Source organism: Lepus europaeus, chromosome 1, assembly GCF_033115175.1.
Source record: "Lepus europaeus isolate LE1 chromosome 1, mLepTim1.pri, whole genome shotgun sequence".
Classification (NCBI taxonomy): domain Eukaryota; kingdom Metazoa; phylum Chordata; class Mammalia; order Lagomorpha; family Leporidae; genus Lepus; species Lepus europaeus.
The window spans coordinates 140,081,893-140,106,878 of record NC_084827.1 but is presented as its reverse complement, the minus strand read 5'-3'; the positions used below and the strand labels follow the sequence as shown (position 1 = coordinate 140,106,878).

Sequence of the window (24,986 nt, the reverse complement as noted above, 5' to 3'; positions counted from 1 at the left end):
ACCTCAGGCCAGGGCTTTAACCCATTGAGCCACAGCGCCGGCCCCAAGAAGCATTACTTTCAAACACAAACACTGGTTTTCTCTGTTTGCAACAATGTTGATTTGCCTTTATATGCTTTATGCTGCTATAACAGAATACTCTGGACTGGGTGATTTATAAATATTTTTCTTACAGTTTTAAAGGCTGGGATGTTCAACACTGAAGGTCTGCATCTGATGTCGGCCCTCTTGCTGTGTTGTAACAAGGTGAGGGGTATCGCGTGGCAAGAGAGTACACATAAGAGAGGAAAGGGGGTGAACCCCTCCCCTCCTCTTTTGTAACTAACCCACCCCATGGTAACTGACCCAGATCTATGATAATGGCATTAATCCATTCATGAGTGCTCCACCCTCATGACCCATACACCTCCCATGAGGCCTCACTGTTTAATACTCTTAGTATGGCAGTTGAATCTCATCATGAACTATGAGGACACAAGCATTCAAATAATAGCCCTATGTTAAATCATTTCCCTTAAGAGATTATATATTTTTATTTTAAGCATTAAATGGTGGTATATGCTATTTTAAAATCAATATTTTATTTTATGCCTGACATTTCCAGTTTTAGAGATGTAATCTACCTTTTTGAGAAATATCTTCAGGAAATTGTTTCTTTCTTTGTTCTGTTAGTATTATCTTGACTGTAAATGAAATCTTAGAAGAGCTAATATCTGATTATAGTGCATTTATTCCTTGTAATTATTATCTTTATCTTAGAAGCCAATAATATATTTGGGGGATAAATTTATTTTTCTTGTTACACTAGTAGAGATATAATATGGAAGAGTTTGGAACTTAAGTTCTATCAGCTATCTTGAAAATTCATTTTGATCAGTTTTGGTTTGTTTTGTTTCTTATAGACACAAAGCTCATGGTTACTATATCACTCAGAAGCCTTAAATTTCTCTGTTTTAAAAAATATTTTAAATCTTAGCATTCCACTATAATTTTGTTGAATGTTGCAGGAGTGAAATAAACCTTGTTTTTAAATGATCTATATATCACAAACTTTTTCCTTACAGTTTTATTGAGATATAATTGATTCAACATAAAATTCATGCATTTTGACTGTATGATTCTTTGGTTTTTAGTAAATTCACCAAGTCACACAAGCATCACCATAACCCGGTTTTAGAGCATTTTCATCACCACAGTGGAATTCGTGGTGACCATTTACAATTAATCCCTTTTTCCCACTCCCAGCCCCAGGTAACAACTGTTTTCGATATTTTGTTTCTGTCTTCTTTTACTTGGCATAATGATACTTAAAGTCACTCAAATTGTAGCACATATCATTACTTCATTCCTTTTTAACATTTAAAAAATTATTTGGAAGGCAGAGCAAGAGAGTAGGGGTAGAGGGAGGAGGAGGAGAGGAAGAAGAAGGAGAAGGAGAGGAATAATAATAATTCCATTTGCTGGTTTATTCTCCAAATGCCTGTAAGAATCGGGGCTGAGGCCAAGAGCCAGGAATTCCATTTGGGTCTCTCGCATTCGTGGAAGGGACTCCAGTACTTGAACTATCGTCTGCTGTCTCCTAGGGTGGCATTAGCAAGAAATTGGATCAGAGGCAGGATTTAGTCCCAGAGACTCTGTTAGGGTATGTGGGCATCCAAGTCACAGTTTAACTTGCTGTGCCATAGTGTCCACTCTAGGAATAAATCTTTTAAAAATGCTTTGAAAAGCACTTTCTAGGTCAGATGAGAGCAAATTTGTGAATGAATTTAGTTTTTGGGCAAGTGTATCTTCATTTCAAACAACAGATGAGGGAATGTATCCACTTTCATGAAAAAGGTAAAATAGGGAGGGATGGAGACAGGGACATTCTTATGCTCCCTCTTTACAACAACTATTGTGTAATCACACTTTGCAGGCTTTGGAGAGCTTATCACACATAGTTACATGATATCCTTTTCTTTTTTTTTACAGGCAGAGTGGATAGTGAGAGAGAGAGAGACAGAGAGAAAGGTCTTCCTTTTTGCCGTTGGTTCACCCTCCAATGGCCACTGCGGCCGGCACATCTCGCTGATCCGAAGCCAGGAGCCAGGTGCTTCTCCTGTCTCCCATGGGGTGCAGGACCCAAGGACTTGGGCCATCCTCCACTGCCTTCCCGGGCCATAGCAGAGAGCTGGCCTGGAAGAGGGGCAACCGGGATAGAATCCGGTGCCCCAACCGGGACTAGAACCTGGTGTGCCGGCGCCACAAGGCGGAGGATTAGCCTGTTAAGCCACGGCGATGATATCCTTTTCAAGAAGGGCCCAGCCCAGAAGTGAATGGCATGTGGCAGGCAATGAGGCAACTCTGTCTTTTGTGGGGAAATGGAGCATTTTCCTCAGTGGGCTGAGTGAGGTGGTAGAGCTGCTGACATCTCTTACTTGGCTATGGTCATAGTAAGAGCGGAGTTGATCCTGCACAGTGTGTGTGAAAGAGCTCTCATGCGGGATATAGGAGAGTGCTTTGGCTTGAAATTTGTCTCTACCTTGACCTTGTAAACCCGTTAAGGTCCCGTGGCCATCCTAACTCACAGTTACCACATCCTCCCTGGCTCTCCCCTCTGCAGTTGAGCCTCAGCTAAAATCCTGGAGGTTGAAGTTCCATCGGAACCACCAGTGTGGCCTAGAGGGTACAGCTACCTCCTGCAATACTGGCTTTCTATAGGGGTGTGGGTTTGTGTCCTTGCTACTCTACTTCCAATCCAGCTCCCTGCTAATGGCCTGGGAAAAGCATCAGAGGACAGCCTAAGTGCTTGGGCCCCTCTACGCATGTGGAAGACCTCATGGGAGAAGCCCTGGCTCTATGCTTCAGTCTGGCCCAGCCCTGGCTGTTCTCTCTTTCTCTCCTTCCCCCCCCCCACCCCGTGTGTATCTGTCCCTATCTGTAACTCTTTCAAATAAATGAGTAAGACCTAAAAAAAAAAAAAAATAAAAGGATCATCCAATAAAAAGAAGAATGTAGGGGACTGTGCATTTATTTTCTTCTGCTTTGCTGTGCATTCTCCCCAGTGTCTCTTTGGGTTATTATTATTACTTTTTTTTTTTTTTTTGTTAACAATACCTTTTTACCAAGACTGGGCCCCAGTGCATAGGCCATCCTGGATTTAAAGTAGTAAAGGCAAATGTTAGTATATGAGGGGTAAACATTTGCAACGTGATTTGTGATCTCCTTCCTTGTGTTTGGAATATTTTTGTTTAATAGTTTGAAGGAAAGGATTTGGAGTGAGCATGTTAACCATATGGAAGTTAATTTCATTACTGTATGGATCTATGATTTTGGTTCTCTAATCTTTCTTCTGGCCACCTGCTAGTTCTTCCAACACATGACTGAATTATCACAGCATCTTGGAGAATAGTTTTCTTTGAGGACCTTGGAAGAAAAATGGCACATTGTGATGGAAAATGTAACTTTGTTATGACAGGGTGGTTATAGGTTCTTTTTTCAGTCCTGGAAAAACCTTACTATTTCTAGCATATCATAAAAATAAAGCATTATTGGGGCCTGCGCTGTGGCTCACTTGGTTAATCCTCCGCCTGCAGTGCCAGTATCCCATATGGGAGCCGGATTCTAGTCCCGGTTGCTCCTCTTCCAGTCCAGCTCTCTGCTATGGCCTGGGAGGGCAGTGGAGGATGCCCCAAGTGCTTGGGCCCCTGTACCTGCATGGGGTCCAGGAGGAAGCACCTGGCTCCTGGCTTCGGATCGGTGCAGTGCACTGGACGTAGTGGCCATTTGGGGAGTGAACCAAAGGAAGGAAGACTTTCTCTCTATCTCTATCACTGTCTACCTCTGCCTAATAAAAAAAAAAATAAAATAAAAAACAACAGAGCGTTATTTTAAAAGATTTGTTCAGTATACACTTCCATGAGCCTTCTAATTTATGATCTCATACTGGTATTTTTTAGGAGATTTTATTTATTTATCTATCTGAAAGGTATAGTTATAGACAGAGGGAGAGACAGAGAAAGAGGTCTTCCATTTACTGGTTCACTTCCCAGATGGCTGCAAAGGCCAGAGCTGGGCTGATCTAAAGCCAGGAGTCAGAAACTTCTGGGTCTCCCATGTTGGTGCAGGGGCCTAAGCACTTGGTCCATCTTTCCCTGCTTCCCAGGCCATAGCAGAGAGATGGGTAGGAAGAGGAGCAGGCAAGACACAAACTGGTACCCATATGGGATTCCAGTGCCATAGGCGGAGGCTTAGCCTACTACTACTACAGCTCCGGCCCCTCATACTGGCTTCTGATTAACCAAGTGAGAACAAAGCCAGGGACTCATTGCCTCTGCAAATTTCATGTTACTTGAGATCATATGTCTGTTTAAGAATATCTTTAAAAACTCAATTTAAGGCTATTTGGAATAAAGGAAAACTAACTATTTGCATTACTCCCAAATTTCTTAAAATTTATTTTAGTCAAACTAAGTTTTAATAAATGATAGTCTGTGTAGGTAATATTTTACCCTTGCTTTTTAATTTTTGCATATGTCAATTTATTTATTTTTTATTTATTTGACAGGTAGAGTTATAGACAGTGAGAGAGAGAGACAGAAAGGTCTTCCTTCTGTTGGTTCACTCCCCAAATGGCTGCCACAGCTGGCGCTGCACTGATACGAAGCCAGGAGCCAGGTGGTTCTTCCAGGTCTCCCATATGGCTGCAGGGGTCCAAGCACTTGGGCCATCCTCCACTGCCTTCCCGGGCCACAGTACAGAGCTAGACTGGAAGAGGAGCAACCGGGACTAAAACCCGGTGCCCACATGGGATGCTGGCACCACAGGCGGAAGATTAATTAAGCGAGCCAAGGCGCTGGCCCCTGTATATGTCAATTTTTATGCACTGAATTTTTATTTTAGTTTTTAAAGATTTATTTATTTATTTGAATGGCAAAGTTACAGAGAGAGAGAAGAGAGAGAGGGAGAGAGGTCTTCCATCTGCTGATTCACTCCCAAATGGCTGCAGTAGCCAGGACTTGGCCAAGCCGTACCCAGGATCCAGGAGCTTCATCTAGGTCTCCTGTGTGGGTGTAGGGCCCAACTACTTGGGCCATCTTCTGTTGCTTTCCCTAGTGCATTTGTAGGGGGCTGGATTGTATGTGGAGCATATGGGACTTGAACTGGTGCCCCTAAGGGATGTCAGCATCTCAGGCAGTGGCTTTAACTGTTATGCCACTGCACTAGCCCTGCACTTGAATTTTTACATAAATTTCTATCAGATGCTTACTATGTGTAGGCTGAGATTTGTGCTATACCCAACTAACATTTAATTTAAGTTCCACAAATACTCTATCTGAAATTAGATGCTATTTTGACCCTAAAAGTCATGGTCATTGTAGAAAAATGGGAAAACCCTGAGAAGTAAATAGAAAAAAATCATTAGGAGTCCTGTGATGTAGGGATAACATTGTGGAAGAGTTAATTGTACCCTTTCTCCCACTATGGTTTATGGATGCAGGTATGTTTTTTGTTGGGGCAGTATATGCTGTTTTGGAAAGTGCTTTTTATTTTAACAATACGTAGTAGAGTGACTATTTCCCCCATGCCATTATATATTCTTTTGTAATATCAGTTGAACAATTTCCCTTGCATATTATAAAGGGAATAAAGCTTGTTGTGACTAGGTCAACTCAGAAGAAAAGGAAGAGATAGAATCACTATTTTATGTCTTTGCTTTGAGCGTTTTTTTTTTTTTTTTTTCTATTCTGATCTCCTTTATGGGATGCCTTGGAGAATATGAGCAAGCTGACTTATATCTATATAGATCTACTGCTCCTTGTGGTCATGATACTCTTCTTGAATACTGCCAGTGCTAGAGTACGCACATACAGTTTCTCATTTTAAAAAAGAAGTATATAGTAAATGAGGTTTCAAAATTACTTTCCTCTTAGAAGTGATCTCAATTGTTAATTTTTTAGTTTTAGGGCTATACCTTATAACTACTGTTTTATTAAGCAAGGTTTATTCATATTCTTTGGGTCTGCTAATTTAATAATAAAATGTCTTGAAAGAGCTAAAGACTACTCTTAAAGCTGATGCACTGTCGACAAACATTACTGTACCTTTGGGAATACTGCCTATTAAATATGTTGATATAATGGAATTGCTATTTTTATATGGAAATATTATCTCATAAAAATATTGAAATGTTTGGGTCATGCACTTGTTTTTTTTTTCTTTTTTTTTGACTTTTATTTAATGAATATAAATTTACAGTATACAGCTTATGGATTACAATGGCTTCCCCCTCCCATAGCTTCCCTCCCACCCGCAACCCTCCCCTCTCCCGCTCCCTCTCCCCTTCCATTCACATTAAGATTCATTTTCAATTCTGTTCATATACAGAAGATCAATTTAGTATAAAGATTTCAACAGTTTGCACCCACATAGAAACACAAAGTGAAATATACTGTTTGAGTACTAGTTATAGCATTAAATCAAAATGTACAGTACATTAAGGACAGAGATCCCACATCAGGAGCAAGCGCACAGTGGCTCCTGTTGTTGACCCAACAAATTGACACTCTAGTTTATGGCACCAGTAACCACCCTAGGCTGTCGTCATGAGTTGCCAAGGCTATGGAAGCCTTCCAAGTTCCCCGACTCTGATCATATTTAGACAGGGTCATAAAAGACAGGGTGAGGATAGTAACCAATGATCCTAAGAGTGGCCTTAACCAGGTCTGAACAATTATACAGCATTAAGTGGGGAAGAGGACCATCAGTACACACAGGTTGGGAGTAGAGCCATTGGTGGTAGAGTAGAGGTTATGATTACAAAGGAATGAGGCCCAAGTGCTCTAGACAGGGTCTAGAACAAAGGACAGAGTCATTATTAGAGGAGCTAAGAAAGGTGCTGTCTAAGCTACAATTAAGTTTTCTGATTGAGAGGCAAACAGAACCTGATAGAAGGGGCTTGATAATAATCTGGTGGGCTTTAGGCCTTGTAAGTTAAGAGGCCCAGACCTATCTATCTCTTCACATGGGGTATATCCTAAGGGAGGTGTGAACCTCCTAGGGGAAGGCACTCTGTTGACTTTTATTACTTGGCTGGCCTGGGAGGAGAGCTGGCCAGGTAAAGGCAGGGGGCATCTCTAACAAGAAATTTACAGTTCTGCCTGCAATGTTGCTGACCCTACTTGATCATACCCTCAGCTGCAGTGGTCACTTTGGAAGTTGGGCTGAGTGAAGGGCTTTTCAGCTTGGAGCCAATAAGATCTGTGGCTCTGACCTGGGCATCCTTCAACTCCAGGGCAGGTCCATTTCCAGTGATCCAACTCTTGGCAGAGCTGCCAGGGCTCTTCACAAGCTGACTTCTGCTGAAGCCCAGGCTTACCACATTGAAAGCCACTGCAGTGGACTGGCCTGTTGGGTCTCCTTGAGGGCAGATCACTGTACAGATCAGCCATTAATAGGCCTGCCACCCATTGCTTCTGATGCCTAGCTTTCTTTTCCTCCTGGTTTGTGTTAATGAGTACTAGAGCTTTGAGATAATTAAATTCATCTAGTCTTTGGTTCCCATCTTTGTGTGCCAAAGACAAATTCTTTGACAAAGCCTTGCTTGGTATGGGGTGTTATGGGAGGCAATTATTTGGAGACTCCTCTGCTGGTGCTGTGGCTGTTGCATGAACTTCTTTCATTGGGGAGAGGGATGATATTCCATGTCAGTACTAAGGTCTTTTATCATTATTTTTATTTATTTATTTTTTGACAGGCAGAGTGGACAGTGAGAGAGAGACAGAGAGAAAGGTCTTCCTTTTGCCGTTGGTTCATCCTCCAATGGCTGCCGCGGTAGGCGCGCTGTGGCCGGCGCACCGCGCTGATCCGATGGCAGGAGCCAGGTGCTTCTCCTGGTCTCCCATGGGGTGCAGGGCCCAAGGACTTGGGCCATCCTCCACTGCACTCCCTGGCCACAGCAGAGAGCTGGCCTGGAAGAGGGGCAACCGGGACAGGATCGACGCCCCGACTGGGACTAGAACCCAGTGTGCTGGTGCCGCAAGGCGGAGGATTAGCCTAGTGAGCCGCGGCGCTGGCTGTCTTTTATTTTATTTTATTTTTTTAAATTTTATTTATTTATTTGACTGGCAGAGTGGACAGTGAGAGAGAGAAACAGAGAGGAAGGTCTTCCTTTTTGCCGTTGGTTCACCCTCCAATGGCCACTGCGGCCAGTGCACTGTGCTGATCCGAAGCCAGGAGCCAGGTGCTTCTCCTGGTCTCCCATGGGGTGCAGGGCCCAAGCACTTGGGCCATCCTCCACTGCACTCCTGGGCCATAGCAGAGAGTTGGCTCGGAAGAGGGGCAACCGGGATAGAATCCGGTGCCCCGACCGGGACTAAACCTGGTGTGCTGGCGCCGCTAGGCGGAGGATTAGCCTATGGAGCTGCGGCACCGGCCTACTAAGGTCTTAACATTAGTACATTGGACCATTAGTCAGCAAGGTCTGGGTAGAGTTAAATTTCCCTGGGAAAAAAACCCCAAGAGCCTTTCTTTATGATCTAGCTTGAGTACTGGCACCCAGAGATTACTGATGTAGTAATAATTACCCATATTTCATGGCATCATATTGGTAATAATAGCAGTTAATTTAAATCCTTGAGAATTTAATATTAGTCATACTTTGCTAAATTTATGAGTAGACTTTGTGAGGCTGCCTGAATTTTTGTGCTTATATTTGGAATCTAATGGGTAAGAGGTAGTTACTGAGGATTTCTATTTTTGTTTGATAGTCCACTCGCATGTTGGTTCCCAGTCTTTGTTACCAGGTTAAATTATCATTCCTTTCATTAAGCCTGTCTAAAATAGGGCAGAGTTTTCAGTAATAGTTAAGGGTGCTTCATCCACATGTCTTTTTCCCATATCTGTCCCTTCCAGACAAAGGCTGCCACCCATGTCCTGGGCCCTAGATGAATCTCTGTGTTGCTGCTTAGTTAATTTTACACTTAGTTAATTATACACTCATGTGTATAATGCTGGCAAAATGCATAGGCTTGAGGGCTTTCCATGTCATAATTTTTCTCTGAGCCCAGAGGGTTACATCTGCAGCTCATGACTGTGTGAAGCTTGGCTACCCTTGCTCTACTGTGACATCATGAGAACCTCTGTCTGATTACTCAGTCCCACTGGCCACCCTTAAAATTAGAAAATATGCAGCCAGCTTGGTAGAAGACTCATGAGAGCAAGAAAATACCATTTAGTCAGCAAACAGAGATGCAACCCAACGTGAGGGCTCCTGCTAGAGCTTCCAGAACATTTTCTTACTGTTTGAGTTGTTCTTTGCCTTTAAGTTAGCTTGTTTTCTCATTCTCTCCCTTCCTACCTCCCTCCTTCCCTTCTTTCATTCCTTCCTTTCCAAAAGCTTGTAAGACTGAGACCTGTGACAGGTGCTGCCGTACCAGGAGATGAGCCATCACGGGATGGCAGAATTGCTCCCTGGTGCCAGAATCTGAATTTAGAATCTCACTAGGATCCTTACAAAATCAACAAGAATTGCCATGTTTCCCCTCCTATTTCTGTGTGATATGGGTGGGGAAATTATTGATACTATGTTTGATATTGGTGAGAAATTAGACTAATGAAAGTTAGTTATGAACTGGTTCAAGGATTTATTTTCCTGTGATTTTGTTCTTACATTTTTGACTTTTCCCCTTCATTTCTGAAATATTTTTCCTTCCTTCCTGATGCTTTTGATCACCCTTTTTTCCCAAAATTTATTTTTTATTTTCTAATTCATTTAAAAAAACCCAAACATTTGTTTAGTTGAAATGCAAAAGTTGTGGTGGTGTTGGGGCACTCTGATCTGCTGTTTCACTCCCCAAACGCCTGCAATGGCTGGTGCTGGTTGGGCCAGGCAGAACCCTGAGGCCCATAACTCAATCCAGGTTTCCCAAGTTGATGGCAAGGACCTAACCACTTGGACTATATCACCTATTGCCGCTCACAGTGCCTGTTAATAGGAAGTATTAATAGCTTCACTATTAACAGTGAAGCTGAGACTCAAACCTAGGCACTCCGGTGTATGGGATGTGAGTGTTGCACCCTGCATCTTATCCACTAGCCCAAATCCTACGTGCAATTGGTCTTCTAAACCTTGGCTTTTATGGTGATAAATCATTTCCCTATTTTCCTTATTATCTTCTCTCTGGCTATTTCCTTCCCAGTTGTTTTCTTTGATATAACTTATCCAGTCCACTTATTACGCATTGATGTTTGCCATGGTCTGAATGTGTCCTTCAAAATTCAGATGTTGAAACTTCATCTCCTTATGCTGCTTTTGGGAGGTGATAAGTCAGAAAGGCTCTGCCCTCATGGAATGATTAGTCTTTTGAAAGGGCTGAGGAGTGGTAGCTTAGGCTCTTTTTGTTTTCTTTCCCTCCTGTCTCTGTCATGTTAGTACCTAGCAACAGGTGCCACCTTGGAAGCAGCAGGTCTGTGCCCTCACCAGACACCAGACCTACCAGCACGATGATCTTGGACTTTTGCATACAGAAGTGTGAAAAATGAATTTGTTCTTTTCCATCCTCAGCTATTTTTGTTATAGCAGCAGAAAGACCATGTTCTCTCCTCTCTGTTATTGACCTGATGTTTTTCTCTTCCTGGTTTCAACTCTGCTGTGTTCCCAACCCAGATTCTCTAAACTGCACCTTTCTGTCAGCTTCTCCTTTTTTCCTTCACAGATACTTCACAATCAACATACCCCAGATGAAACTCATCGCTTTCTTCTATTTTCTCTCTCCGGCACCTGTTTCTCTTTTGGTCCTATCTTTCAGAAAACAAGGAGTTGTTCTGGGCTCTTCCTCCTCCCAGAACCACATCCAGTCACATGTCAAGCCTGTTAGCTCTTCGTCCTTAATAACTGATAACTGTGCTGTCTTCTCCCCTACCCCCTACCCCCTGCCAATCCTCCTGCTGCAATGAGTTAGACTTCCCTCACTTTTGACTTAAAATCATACAATAGATCCTTTCAAGTTTCCAGTTTTGCCACTCGCTTGGAAAGTACAGCCAGAGACTTATTTACCATATTGAAAATATAACTTCCCTGCTTGAATCCCTTAGTGGCTCCCATAGTTTGAAGTTGAAACTCTTGAATGTACATTCAAAGTCCTCTGTGATTTGATTTCTTCATGCTTTCTCTGTGTCCTGGGTTGCTGTTTTGCCATGTACATCTCCTCATCCCCAAACATGCTCACATTTGCACACATACACTCACACATAGATGAGCACAAATGCACACACATGTACTCTTCCTACATTACTTCCCCTTGCAGATGAACTTGGTGTGGTTCCCTGAACATTGGATACTTTTTCTTTGTTGATTTGGTTTTGTTGTCATGTGTTCCTCCTGATTACTCTTCCTTTGCTTCTCTACCTGTTAGTCTTATGGTCCTCCTTTATGGCTCAGAGTGGGCATAATCTCTTCTGGGAGAAAACTACTAACATTTTGAGTGTTAGATGCTCTTTTAAGTATTTTGCGCATCATTTCTCTCTTCACTGTGACATTGTCCTGTTGTAATAATTATCATTCTGCTTTGTCGTGATTTTTGCACTTGTCTTCATTTTAACTGAGCTGGCTGTAAATTCACTTAGGGCACAGATGTATTCATTCATTGATTCATTCATTCATAAATATTTGAATGCCTTCTGTATGCCAGGCACTGGTCTTGATGACATTTTATTTCTATTCCTCAACCTATACCAGTCCATCTTGTGTTAATTTAACTAGATATCCCAGGCAGGCTATTTATGAAGAAAAGAGGATTATTTATCTCAAAGTTCTGACACCTGCATTGGTTCAGCTCTGAAGAGGGCACTCACATCATGGCAGGAGAACATGTGTGAGGAAGAGATCACGTTTTGAAATAGGAAGCCAGAGAGAGTCTGGGATCCTACAGTTCGTTCTGATGACAGGCCCCAATCAATCCAAGGACCTTTCACAATGTCTCATCTCTTAAATGTCTCACTAAACTGCTGAAGACTAAGCCTTCAACACTAGAGGAACACAGTTTTCCTTTCTCTGTGTTAAATAGGGCATAAGATAGAAATAAAGCTTTGCATATATGCACAAATAATCTTTTACAAGAGTGCCAAGTCTACATAATGGAGAAAAGATAGTATTTTCTTTTTTTAAACTTTTATTTAGTAAATATAAATTTCCAAAGTACAGTTTATGGATTACAATGGCTTTTCCCCCTCATAACTTCACTCCCACCCGCAACCCTCCCATCTCCCTCTCCCTCTCCCGTTCCATTCACATCAAGATTCATTTTCAGTTCTTTTTATATACAGAAGATCAATTTAGTATATATTAAGTAAAGATTTCAACAGTTTGCACCCACACAGAACATAAATTGTAAAATACTGTTTGAGTACTAGTTATAGCATTAATTCACATTGAACAACACATTAAGGACAGAGATTCTACATGAAGAGTAAGTGCACAGTGACTCCCGTTGTTGACTTAACAAATTGACACTCTTGTTTATGGCGTCAGTTATCTCCCTAGGATCTAGTCATGAGTTGCCAAGGCTATGGAAGCCTTTGAGTTCACCGACTCCGATCTTATTTGGACAAGGTTATAGTCAAAGTGGAAGTTTTCTCCTCCCTTCAGAGAAAGGTTCCTCCTTCTTTGATGACCTGTTATTTCCACTGGGATCTCACTCGTTGAGATCTTTCATTTAGGTCATTTTTTTTCCTTGTCCCGACTGTTGATGTACAATTAATATTTTATCCCTTTTAGTATTTTTGTTTGTTCTACTTAATACTATTGGTTGAACTCTGTAATTAACACACAATTATTCTTAGGTGCTTAAATTTAACTGAAAAAAGATCCCTGTTAAATATAAGAGTGGGAATAAGAGAGGGAGGAGATGTACAATTTGGGACATGCTCAATCGGACTTGCCCCAAATGGTGGAGTTAGAAATGTGCCAGGGCATTCCAATACAATCCCATCAAGGTGGCATGTACCAATGCCATCTCACTAGTTCAAGTGATCAATTTCAGTTCACAATTGATCACACTGAAAGATCTAAGAGTCAAAGGGATCACACAAATAAGACTAGGGTCTGCTAATACTAACTGATAGAATCAAAAAGGGAGAGAACGATCCAACATGGGAACAGGGATACACAGCAGACTCATGAAATGGCAGATGTCCTAAACAGCACTCTGGCCTCAGAATCAGCCCTTAAGACATTCGGATCTGGCTGACGAGCCCATGAGAGTATTTTAGGCATGGAAAGCCAAGACACTCTGGCAAAAAAAAAAAATAGTATTTTCAACAAATGGTGTTGGGAAATGGATATCCATTTGTAAAAGAATGAATTTGAACCTTTACCTTGCATGCTATAGAAAAATTAACAAAAAATGGATTGAAGACCTAAACAGGATACCTGGAACTATAAACCTCTTGGAGGAAAATGTAGGAGGAAAGCTTCATGACATCACATTTGGTAGTGATTTCTTGGAGATAACACCAGCAGCACTGACATCAAAAGCAAAAATGGACAAATGAGACTATATCAAACTTTAAAACTTCTGTCAAACAACAGAGTGAAAAGGCAATGTGTGAAATAAGAGAAAATATTTGCAAACCAGAGCATGACTATAAGAAACTAAGAACTGACAACCTCTGGTGATGAAGGAAAAGATGTGGGGCCCTTGGGTATGCAAGTACCCATAGAAGAGAAGCCACTTCTATCACTTGCCATCCACAGGATAGACTGGGAGTTGTGATTCAAATCCAAGTCAAAGGGCTATTTTGTTTTATAGTCTTGTGTTGGCTGCCTACTGGTAGTTGTATTACCCTTGGCCTCCTACTGCAAAGAACTAAGTATTGGGGTTGTAAGCTGGTGGGTAATTAATTGTTGGTCTCATTCTTATTGTGATTTGTTCATCCTCACATTCTTTGCCTCATAGTTCTTAGCCAAAACATTCCTTCTGTGACTCCTGTTTACCAGGCCGGCTATCTGCTTCTGTTTTGCCCTAATATGCCATCGTCTATCAGCCATACTCATGAAGTGTGGAACTTCTGTGGTGAAGTAAGCGTGGCTTTTATGCTCACAGAATGTCTTGATTTTCTGCCTCTTCTCTGGCTTTCTCATGTGGCATAGTCACATGAGACTCAGAGATGACCTATGTATACTACCAAAGAAAGGGGATGTGACATTTATTGTAGATCAAGTTCTTGGACCTTCCCTATCACTTCTCTCCCCAAAGTTTTGCAGTTCCTTTATAAATCTTTAGTTTGTTCTAGAATTCAAGTTGTTCCAAAATCTGATACCACATAGCACTTCCATTAGCAGGAGCAATAGAATCTTGACCATACATTATTTTACTTCATTTTGGGCCTAGTGATTAATTATGTTGTATCTAATTGTATCTCTCTTAAGAATTCTCAGTAACACTTTTAAGTCTGTGATTGGACACTTACAACTTTCCATAAACTGGTCTGATCTCTCCTTCTAAGATTTGCTTGTCTGCCTCTCTTCTTTCTTTGAACTCCTGGGGTTCTTAGTCTGCACTGTGGGTTTAAACTACTTGGGATCCTGTTTTCGTCAGCCCCTCTCCCCCGGTAATTTTTAAATGTAGTGAGGATGAGAACTACTGCCTTATACACGTCCTGGTGTGTCACGCACAATAGAAGGAATTTCTTACACTTCTTTGGAGTCAAACTGAACCTGGCATAAACCTAACAAATAGCAAATGATCACACTTCAAAATGTGCAGATTCGTGACTAAAAGTGGCTGTTAGGGAAATGCGCAGACTCCAGATGCTCTTTCAAAGTTTACGGTGTCATTGACATTCTTGCTGGCTTCCCTGTGATATTTTCGTCCAGAATATGTACAAGTTTGCCATGGCAAAAGAACTTGCTTAAGAGTAGCATCCAAAATTATTCACAGGCTTTACCCAAATGGTAACACTTTCTACAGCTGCATAGACTGCTAGATGCAAACCATCAAGTAATGTTGATCTCTGCTGTTCAATTGATAGAGAAATATTTGAATAATTAATGAGATTAATAGAAATAGTCATGTATTGAGTGCTTCTTGGAGCATTTTAAAAGCATCATAGGAAGCATTTTACACTCACTGTCTCATTTAATTTTCACAAAATCCTGCAAGTTAGATACTATTATCTTTATTTTACAGATGAGTGACAGTCCAAAGCCCTCACATATCTGTGTATGTACATATATGTTTATATATGATTATTCATATATATTTATAGACACAGTCATACACTCCTGCTCATTTAAAGCAACAGAAAAAGGAGGTTTTAAATTATGCACAATATTAGCAATCTAAAAATCAAGATAAATGAAAACAGTCTTTTCAAATGTTTTTGAGTTAGGTGCTTCTGTTCATATCCTGGCTCTGTTTCGTCTCAGCTCTGAAAACCTTTGACAAGTTGTGGGGATAGGGACCAACATTTGACTGATGATGACTAGCCTGAGGCTCAGAGAGGTAAAAGGTTTTGCCTAGGTCACACAGCTTATAAATTACAGGGCAATAACTCAAACTAGAGTTGCCTGTACTGAAAGCATATGCTTCTAACCACTGTGTTTGATTGCAATTCAACATATGTTCATAGGATATGAAGGCCTTGAGTTTGGAAATGGAGCATACGATTGTAAACTGGTTGAGTCTCCTCCTTGGTGAAGGAATAGATATAATTTTTGTAATGCTAAACTTGAAAAGATTCAGTATAAACATGCTTTGATCTTTAGATTACAATGGCTTTAAAAGTCTTTGCAATTATACAAAGAACCTTCAAAAACTTTATGGAAAAAAATGTGTGCAATGAAACTATGCATGGATTTCAAAATTTTCTTGCACTTAGATAACTTTAAGATTTCATTTTCCAAAAAACTTTTTGAAATACCCTCATATAAGGTATATATTTATATATGTAATATATCTATGTAAACTAGGGATATCTAGTAATACTTCATAAAAGTAAACAAGTTATGAAAACTGAGATCTAGAGTGAAAAAAAGTGGAGGGAGTCCATTCCCATGGAAGGGTTAGAGAGAAACCTGCACTGCAAATTCTATGGAGGAAGAGGGACACTGTTGATCTGTGTGGAGGGTGTGGATGCACAGCATGAGCACGACACACGACCCCAGCATCTGAGAGCCTGAGAAAGTGCCAGCTTTGAAGAGTGAGGTGATATCAGACTGCACCAGCCCATGCCACTGGTGTTACAGCCAGGAGTTGGGCCTGGCATGGGCCCAGCCTGGAGTCCTGGGGTGCATAGTGTACCTGCTAACCCAGCAATAAAAAAGGGGCACATTTTTTCTCTCTCCATCCCCTGACAACAGCACCTGGCAACCGGCTGAGTGAGGGTGGGTGCTGTTTTGGACATAATTAGCAGCTGCTTCAGCTCTTGTGTGCATGCCCAGCAACTGGCTGAGACAAGATGCTACCTTGTCAGCAGTAGTGGTGGCAGCACCTCGGGTGTGCACTCAGCAACTGGTAGGGAGAAGGCACCATTGTGAAAGGAGTAGGGGCTGCCAGCAGCAGCTCTTGGGCACACATGTGATCCAAGGATTTTACGAAAGGGGAAAAATCCACATTCCCCAATGACTTTGAGTCTGGCTGGGAGAATTGACAGGGGTCTGGGCACCCATGTAGGACTGTGAGCTGCCCCAGCCTCTCAACATATCATAGGCTCTGGGGCTCAAACTGCCTAGGCAGAATAGCCACGGATAGCTGGCTCTGGGAATGTTTCTGCCTTTCTGTGGCTGGGAAGGCTAGCAGGACAGAGTAGATCCTATGCACCCCGTGACTGTGGGGATTCTGACTGCATGAGAGTATGCAAGGTACAGCTGAGTCTCTGGGAATTCACTGTGAGTGGCTCCATAAGCTCAGAGTTCACTGATTGCCTGGAGTGGGTCATTACAGCAGGATCCATGCCTCACACTGAGGACTCATAGACCCTTTGTGTGAGTCATACGGCAGTGTGGATGGGTATTGCATCCAATGTTGGATAACATCCAGGCATCGATCACCTTGGAGAAGAGGAGGTTAGGGTGTGATTGAACCAACAGAGGTGATCATACCTTCCTTTCTGCTAACAAGAGGAGATCTACCATACCCAACTTGGGTGTCACCCTGGATACTGGCCCCACACTGGAGCACTGACCAGAGCTCCTTGGCCACACCCAACACAAAGCTCTAGGTTTTCACTGAAAGAGTGGACAGTCCACTAGGCCACAGAGGCATAATTCAGATAAAAGCCATCAGGAAAAAAATTTCTACAAATGCCTAAAAATAAGTGCAGAAATTAAAGAAATAAGAATAAGGAAGACAATTTGACACCCCCCAAAGGAATACAACACTTCAATATTACCATGTGAACATGAAGATTGATGAAATTCCTGAAGTGAAATTTAAGACTAATCATAGAATTACTCAAAAACAATGAGAAGCAAATTCATGTACTAAAGAAATTCATACATGACTGAATAAAAATTTTTCCCATGAAATTGAGATTTTGGGCCAGCGCCGTGGCTCACTAGGCTAATCCTCCATCTGTGGTGCCGGTACCCCAGGTTCTAGTCCTGGTTGGGGTGCCAGATTCTGTCCCGGTTGCTCCTTTTCCAGTCCAGCTCTCTGCTGTGGCCTGGGAAGGCAGTGGAGGATGGCCCAAGCGCTTGGTCCCTGCACCCACATGGGAGACCAGGAGGAAGCTCCTGGCTTATGATCGGCACAGCGCCGGCTGTAGCGGCCATTTGGGGGGTGAAACAACGGAAGGAAGACCTGTCTGTCTGTCTCTCTGTCTCTCTGACTGTCTAAATCTGCCTGTCCAAAAAAAAAAAAAGAGATTTTGAAGAGAAATCAAAATGAGATATTAGAAATGAAGAATTTAACATGTGGAATGAAAAATACAGTGGAAAGTCTTAAAAACAGACTTGGTAATGCAGAAGAAGGAATATCTGAGCTAGAAGACAAATCTTTGGAAATTGTTCAATCAGACTGAAAAAACGAGAAGAAATTGGAAAAATTAAAAACAGTGCTGGAGATTTATGGGATACTATCAATTGACTGAACATATGGGTCTTGGAAGTTCCTGAAGTGTGGAAAGAGAATGATTTGAAGGCCAATTCAGTGAAATCATTACATGAAACTTACCTAATTTGGAGAAAGAAAGTGACATCCAAGTACATGAGGCATGTAGAACTCTATAGACATGACCAGAAAAGATCTTCACCATGACACATTGCAGTCAAACTTTAAACAGTTAAAGATAAAATATCCTAAAATGTGCATGAAAAAATTTTAGATTACTTTCAGAGGATCTCTAATTATACTAACAGCTGACTTCTCATCAGAAACACTATAGGCTCAGGGAATGGAGAGACATGGTACTAGTCTTCACAAAAAACAAACAAACAAACAAAAAAACTGTAAACCCAGAATACTGTACCCTTCAAAGCTCTCATTTATGAATGAAGGTGGAACACTCAGCAAGATGAAGAGGGAACTGACAGAATAGGAGAAAATATTTGCAAATGATGAAAGTCATGAAGGATCAATATCCAGAATGTATAAAGATGTGCTTGCTTCATCAGCACATATACAGAATCTATAAATAGCTTGAGAAACTTGACAATGACAAAAAAAAAAATCCAGTTAAGAAATGGGCAAAGGACTAGAACAGGCATTTTTTTTTAAGATTTATTTTGTTTGTTTGAAAGAGTTGCAGAGAAAGGTAGAGACAGAGAGAGAGGACTTCCATCTGCTGGTTCACTCCCCAGATGGCCGCAATGGCCAGAGCTGCGCCCATCTGAAGCCAGGAGCCAGGTGTTTTTTCCTGGTCTCTTTTGTAGGTGCAGAGGCCCAAGGACTTGGGCTATCTTCTACTGCCATCCAAAGCCATAGCAGAGAGCTGGATCTGAAGAGGAGCAGTATGGACTAGAACCAGTGCCCTTATGGGATGCCGGTGCTTTAGGCCAGGACTTTAACCTGCTGCGCCACAGTGCCAGCCCCTAGAACAGGCATTTTCAAAAGAGAAAATTGAAATGATCAAATGGCCAATAGACTCATGAGAAAATGCTCAGGATCACTAGCCATCAGGAAAATGCAAATCAAAAACACAATGAGGTTTCACCTCACTCCAGTGAGAATGGCTCTCACAGAAATCAAACAGTAAATGCTAGTAAGGATGTATGTGAAAATGTACCCTAATCTACTGTTTGTGGGAATGTCAACTGGTGCAGCCATTGTGGAAGACAGTGTGGACATACCTCAGAAATCTGAAAATAGATCTATCATGTGGCCCAACAATCTCACCCCTGGGAGTTTACCCAAACAAAATGAAACCAGCATATGAAGGAATGATTTGTGCCCCCATGTTCATAGCAAAGATACGGAATCAACTCAGATGTCCATCAACTGATGGCTGGATAAAGAAATTATGGTGGGGCCAATGCTGTGGTGTAGGGGGTAAAAGCTGGAATCTGCTGTGCTGGAATCCCATATGGGTGCTGGTTTGAGTCCCAGCTCCTCTGCTTCTGAACCAGCTCTATGCTATAGCCTGGGAAAGCAGTATAAGATGGCCCAAGTCCTTGGGCCCCTGCACCCGTGTGGGAGACCCAGAAGAAGCTCCTGGCTCCTGGCTTCAGATTGGCCCAGTTCTGGCAGTTGTAGCCATTTGAGGAGTGAACCAGCACATGGAAGACGTCTCTCTCTCCCCCTCCTCTGCCTCTGCTTCTCTGTCACTTTGCTTAATGTAGGGACTGGCAAGTCTGAGAGGAGGCCTCTTAAGATGCTAAAGAGATGTTGCATATGCTGCCATCTAAGGACCACATTAGGAGTAGAATGGATCTGGATCATTAACAGGAAATACTAGATAAATGGGATATTGGTTTGTTTAGCCTCCTTGAAGTGGGATCAGGTATTTAGGAAAAGAAGAAAATCTTATCTACTATCTTATTTTTAAGGTTATATTTTCTTTTGATTATTGTTAGTCACAGAAAAGCACAGGGAGGTAATATATTAACCTAGAATTCCACTAGCCCGGTGTGTATTTAGCTGATCCTTAAAAAAATGTAATGTATATGAATGAAATTGACATTTTGAGATTTGATTATGGTTTATAGCCTTTGTATCTACTGTTGAGAAACAGTGTTTTTTCTTCTTACTGTTTGTTGAATTCTTTGCTTAGTGGAGGATTAAGCTTATGCTTATAAAATAAACTGAATAGGGCCGGAGCTCTGGTGCAGTGGGTTAAAGCCATGTCCTACAGCACAGGCACCCCATATGTGTACTGGATTGAGTCCAGGCTGCTCCACTTCTGATCCAGCTCCATGCTAATGCACTTGGGAAAGCAGTGGAAGATGGACCAAGTTTGTGGGCCCATATATCCATGTGGGAGCCCTGGAAGAAGCTCCTGGCTTTGGCCTGGCCCAGCCCTGGACATTGTGGCCATTTGGAGAAGTGGCGGATTGAAGATCTCTCTCTCTCTCTCTCTCTCTCTCTCTCTCTCTCTCTCTGTAACTCTGCCTTTCATATAAATAAAACAAATCTTTAAAAAAAATAAACTAAGAGAAAGAATAATAAAGGAAGAAGGAGAGAGGGTGGGAGCGGAGGTAGGGTGGGAAGTATCAGTATGCTCCTAAATCTGTACATATGAAATACATGTAATTTGTGCACTTTATATAAATTTGCAAAATACATAAGTAATATGAATATTATTTCTGTCTGATGCCCAAAATTTTGGATTGTAGAGCATTTCAGATATTGGATTTTCCGATAAGGGATGTTCAACTACATTAAGCACCCTGACATTTCTTTGGTTCTGGAGCTCCAGCTCCTTTTGCTTTCCTGAGTTTGCTGCCTCTGAGCCTGCATTTAGCAGCCAACCATCCCCTGCCTCTTTTAGGGTGGTGTTTCTATCCACTTTTAAATGAGAAACTAGATGATTAAATCAGCCTTGATTGTTCCTAAATTTGGAGTACATAAGAATGTACTCTCTGTGTATCTATGGTAGTCACCAGGGGTTCAGTCAAAGCACTCATGAAAAAACATCTTTTGACTTTACCATGAAAGAAAGTATAGAAGATTTTATGGATTTAACCCACTGCACTAGATAAAAGTAAGGAATAAAAGGAAAGTCCATACATAGCTGCCTTAGCATTCAGATTATATTGCCTTTAGGATAACTTGAAAACAAGGGAGAATCCAAAAATGTTCCAGTTGACTTTCAGGATTTACTCATTTTTGTTTTAATGTCAAACTTTTATAACTTTCATATATTTAAATTGATGTATGTGATTTCATCTTCAGCAAAGATTATATTCTAGTCAGGGCATAAGTAAAATTCATATCTGAAATAAATGTAAGATAGTTAAAAATAGTGAGGTCATGTTATAGTACTGTTTTGAATATTTTTAAGTCATAAATTTAACTAGATTATATATTTTCCATACTATTAAATATTTTTGATGAGGATTTATTATTCTTTTAAATGTTCCATACTTTTTTTTTTTTTAATTTGACAGGTAGAGTTACAGACAGTGAGAGAGAGAGAGACAGAGAGAAAGGTCTTCCCTCTGTTGGTTCACTCCCCAAGAGGTTGCTACAGCTAGCGCTGCACCGATCCGAAGCTAGGAGCCAGGTGCTTCCTCCTGGTCTCCCTTGTGGGTGCAGAGGCCCAAGCATCTGGGCCATCCCCACTGTCCTCCTGGGCCACACCAGAGAGCTGGACTGGAAGAGGAGCAACCAGGACTAGAACCTGGTGCCCATATGGGATGCTGGCGCCGCAAGGCAGAGGATTAACCAAGTGAGCCATGGCGCCGGTCCCCATACTTGTTTTTAAACAGTATCTTGGGAGCTAACATTGTTTCCAGATTTTAATGATGTAAATTACATTATGGTATTCAAATTGTTACACACATATTTGTGGAAAACCTAGTCATGAAATTATAAGTCAGAGAAGAATGAAATTTTTAAGGATAATAAGTTGATGTATATTACTAAATTACCCTGCAGAAATGTACTACTTTCTGTCACTCCTACTGTTTCTGATATTTTAAAGGTAATTAAATCATTGTTCTCATGAAGTTAATTTAAGTTCTGGCCTGTTGTACTACATGATGAAATAATTATTTTTTCCCTTCTGAGCCTACAATGAGTACAACTCATGGCCCCAAGTAGAAAAACAAAAGGAATAAAAGAAAATAAAGACTATTGAGTTGCTGGACTGGGAGGATGATAGTAAACTTAATGTGATTTCTGTGGTCTGGGATCTCTGGTAAATGTGTTTACTGACACATACAGATCCTGGAAATGTGTTAGGTACAAGGTAGTTGCAGGCCCAAGTGGTTAACCCTACTTACTAAGGTGAGGCTATTAGACAACCTAACAGTAGTTTAGAGCATAGAAACCAACCTGAGCTTTCCTTCAGACAGCATTTTACTTGACTTGAACTGTATGTATTCAATGCTGTTTGGTGGCCTTATTGCTATCGAAGCCAGTGAGTTTCTAGGCAGGAACCTGGGAACCCATGGGTAGAGACTGGGGTGAAGGCTGACCATTCTGCTGTAGGATGGATTCCCTAAAATACAGCTGTAGAGAACCAGGTTAGCTTATTTCTTCTCTGTAGTTCTCATTTCTTTCCTGTTTCCAACCTTCTTTTTCAAAATCAGGTGATTTATCAGTTATAATCTACACTTCATTAGATTTGATGTCTGTTTATTTTTCTGTCCTTCATTTACTATACATATGTGACTAACTTCTGAAAGAATGCTGAAAACTGAAGGGCCAGTGGGGTAGATGAAGAAACAATGGTGATGCAGCCTTAAGTGTATTCCTAGTCTCCATTCTAGTGTCTGGCACACAGAAGGTATGTGTAACAGGCTGAATCTTGCCCTTTCAAAATTCAGGTCCCAAGCCCCAGTACTCAGAAGGGCTGTATTTAGAGAGAGGATCTTTAAAGAAGTTATTAAGATGTTGTACAGGGGCTTGTACTGTACAGATGGCAGGTTAAGCCATCACCTGCAATGCCAGCATCCCATGTGATTTGCCAGTGTGAGTCCTGGCTGCTTCACTTCCCATTCAGGTCCCTGCCAAAGTACCTGGAAATGCAATAGAAGATGCCCCAAGTGCTTGGGCCCCTGCCACTAATGTGGGAAATCCAGATGGAGTTTCAGGCTCCTGGCTTCATCCTGGCCCAGCGCTGGTCATTGTGTCCATTTGAGGAGTGAACCAACAGATGGAAGATCTCTCTCTTTCTATCCCTCCTCTCTCTCTAACTCTGACTTTCAAACAAATAAGTAAATCTTAAAAATACATTAAATTATAAAGAGATCATTAAAGTGAGCCCTAAAATCCACATGAATATGGCCCTTATAGTAGAGATAATTGGACACAAACACATGCAGAGGGAAGACTATGTGAGGATGAAAGGAAGAAGACAGTCATATACAAACTAAGGAAAAAGGCCTCAGAAGAAATTTACCTTGCTGACATCTTCATCATGGACTACTAACCTTCAGAATTGTGAGAAAATATTACTGTTATATAGTATTAGTTACTGTATTAGAAGACATACAATATTAATACTACTGAATTAATGATTATCTTCTGAGTTCCCCTGCTAACTTTTTCTGGGTAAGTTTTTACTTTTTACTCAGTGAGAGAAATGCACAGGACAGTGAGGGCTTTATTTAGGGGAGAAAGAAGTCTAGAACAAGCAGGGTCCATGCCAGGCAGAGAGCAGGCCAGGTGGCACGTGCAGGCAGGAAAGCAGAGAGCAGGTAGCCAGAAGGCTGTGCTCTTGGATGTGAGGAACAACAAGGGATGGGCCCACATGCTCCAGGCCTTTAATTTACATTCAAAGGGGAGTGGTTATGTAGTCTGATTGGCAAATGGACTTACAGTTGAGGTCAGGTAGGGGCATAAAAGCATACAGGGGGTGTGGGCTCCAGCTCACAAACCTAATCAGTTTAATCCTATCTGCCTGCTTATATCATCCCCCCTCAGAGATTCCAGACCTTAATCTTAAGAGATCATTGTATCTTCTATAGCTGCTTCCTCTTTATCAGAAGTGTAGGCCCTACCTGTCCTGGGTCTGGAAGTCTCTGCCTTTCTAATCTAACAAATTTGTTTGATGAGCTGGAGAATTTTCAGTCACCACCAATGGCTGTGTCCCCTGCATGGTCAGTTATTCTCAGAAGTCATTGAGTTCTGAAACATATAAGTTTATCAATCAGCATAAGCAAAACTGGAACAAAAACAATTGCAAGTAGAGTGTCCCTGAAGATGGAAAGAACATCTTATAGACTCCCAGTTAGTTGGTGGTGATAGGCTACCCTTATGCAGATTGTAAAACCATTTAGCCTGGGCATAGAGAATTGTAATAGAAGAACCCATTAAGTAGTTTTCTTTGTCTATAACGGCTATCAGAGAAAATCAAAAGAAGAGGCAGGTACAGCATGTTTGCCTTAAGGTGCAGCAGTCTTGATGTGATGAAAGCAAAAGCTTAGCTTTATTTCCTGCTTTTTGGAGAGGTCACAGGAATAAGCAGATGTGTCTTTTGAGTTCACCTATGAAGACTTAAGAGGTAGAAAAAGAAGAACTGCTTTTTAGTCTGTGGTGACTCTCTATATAAGCTTGCTTTCTCTTGACTGAAAGATTATGCTTTCCTGGGGTTAGAATATATCCTGGGTAACTACTTCCTGTTTAGAAACCTGAGCTTTGGTTTAGGAAATTCTGTATCCTCACATTTCCAGATTTGGCTTTAATGGAATGCAAAATAAAATTTACAAATTATGGTTATTGGTAAATGACTTTAACTGGGTTGTGACATTTTCTTAATAAAATTTTTTGGAAATTGTGAAGCAATTATTTTGCTTATTCTACAAAAGTACAAATAATGATCTAATTAATAAACTGTCAGATAACCACACGGTATTTCCTTGAAGGTCCCATATGTAAACTTTGGGTTGCTAAACTTTGTGTTTC

General features: G+C 41.4%; 1 protein-coding gene across 1 annotated transcript in view; it reads left to right on the top strand.

The window, feature by feature from the left end:
* Nucleotides 1–225: 225 nt before the first annotated feature.
* The window catches only part of HECW2 (HECT, C2 and WW domain containing E3 ubiquitin protein ligase 2), a 335,902-nt gene continuing 311,141 nt past the window's right edge, over nucleotides 226–24,986 (top strand). The window contains exon 1 of the mRNA XM_062189442.1: nucleotides 226–246. The gene's annotated coding sequence lies outside the window, so the exon portion shown is untranslated. The remainder of the gene's footprint in view (nucleotides 247–24,986) is intronic.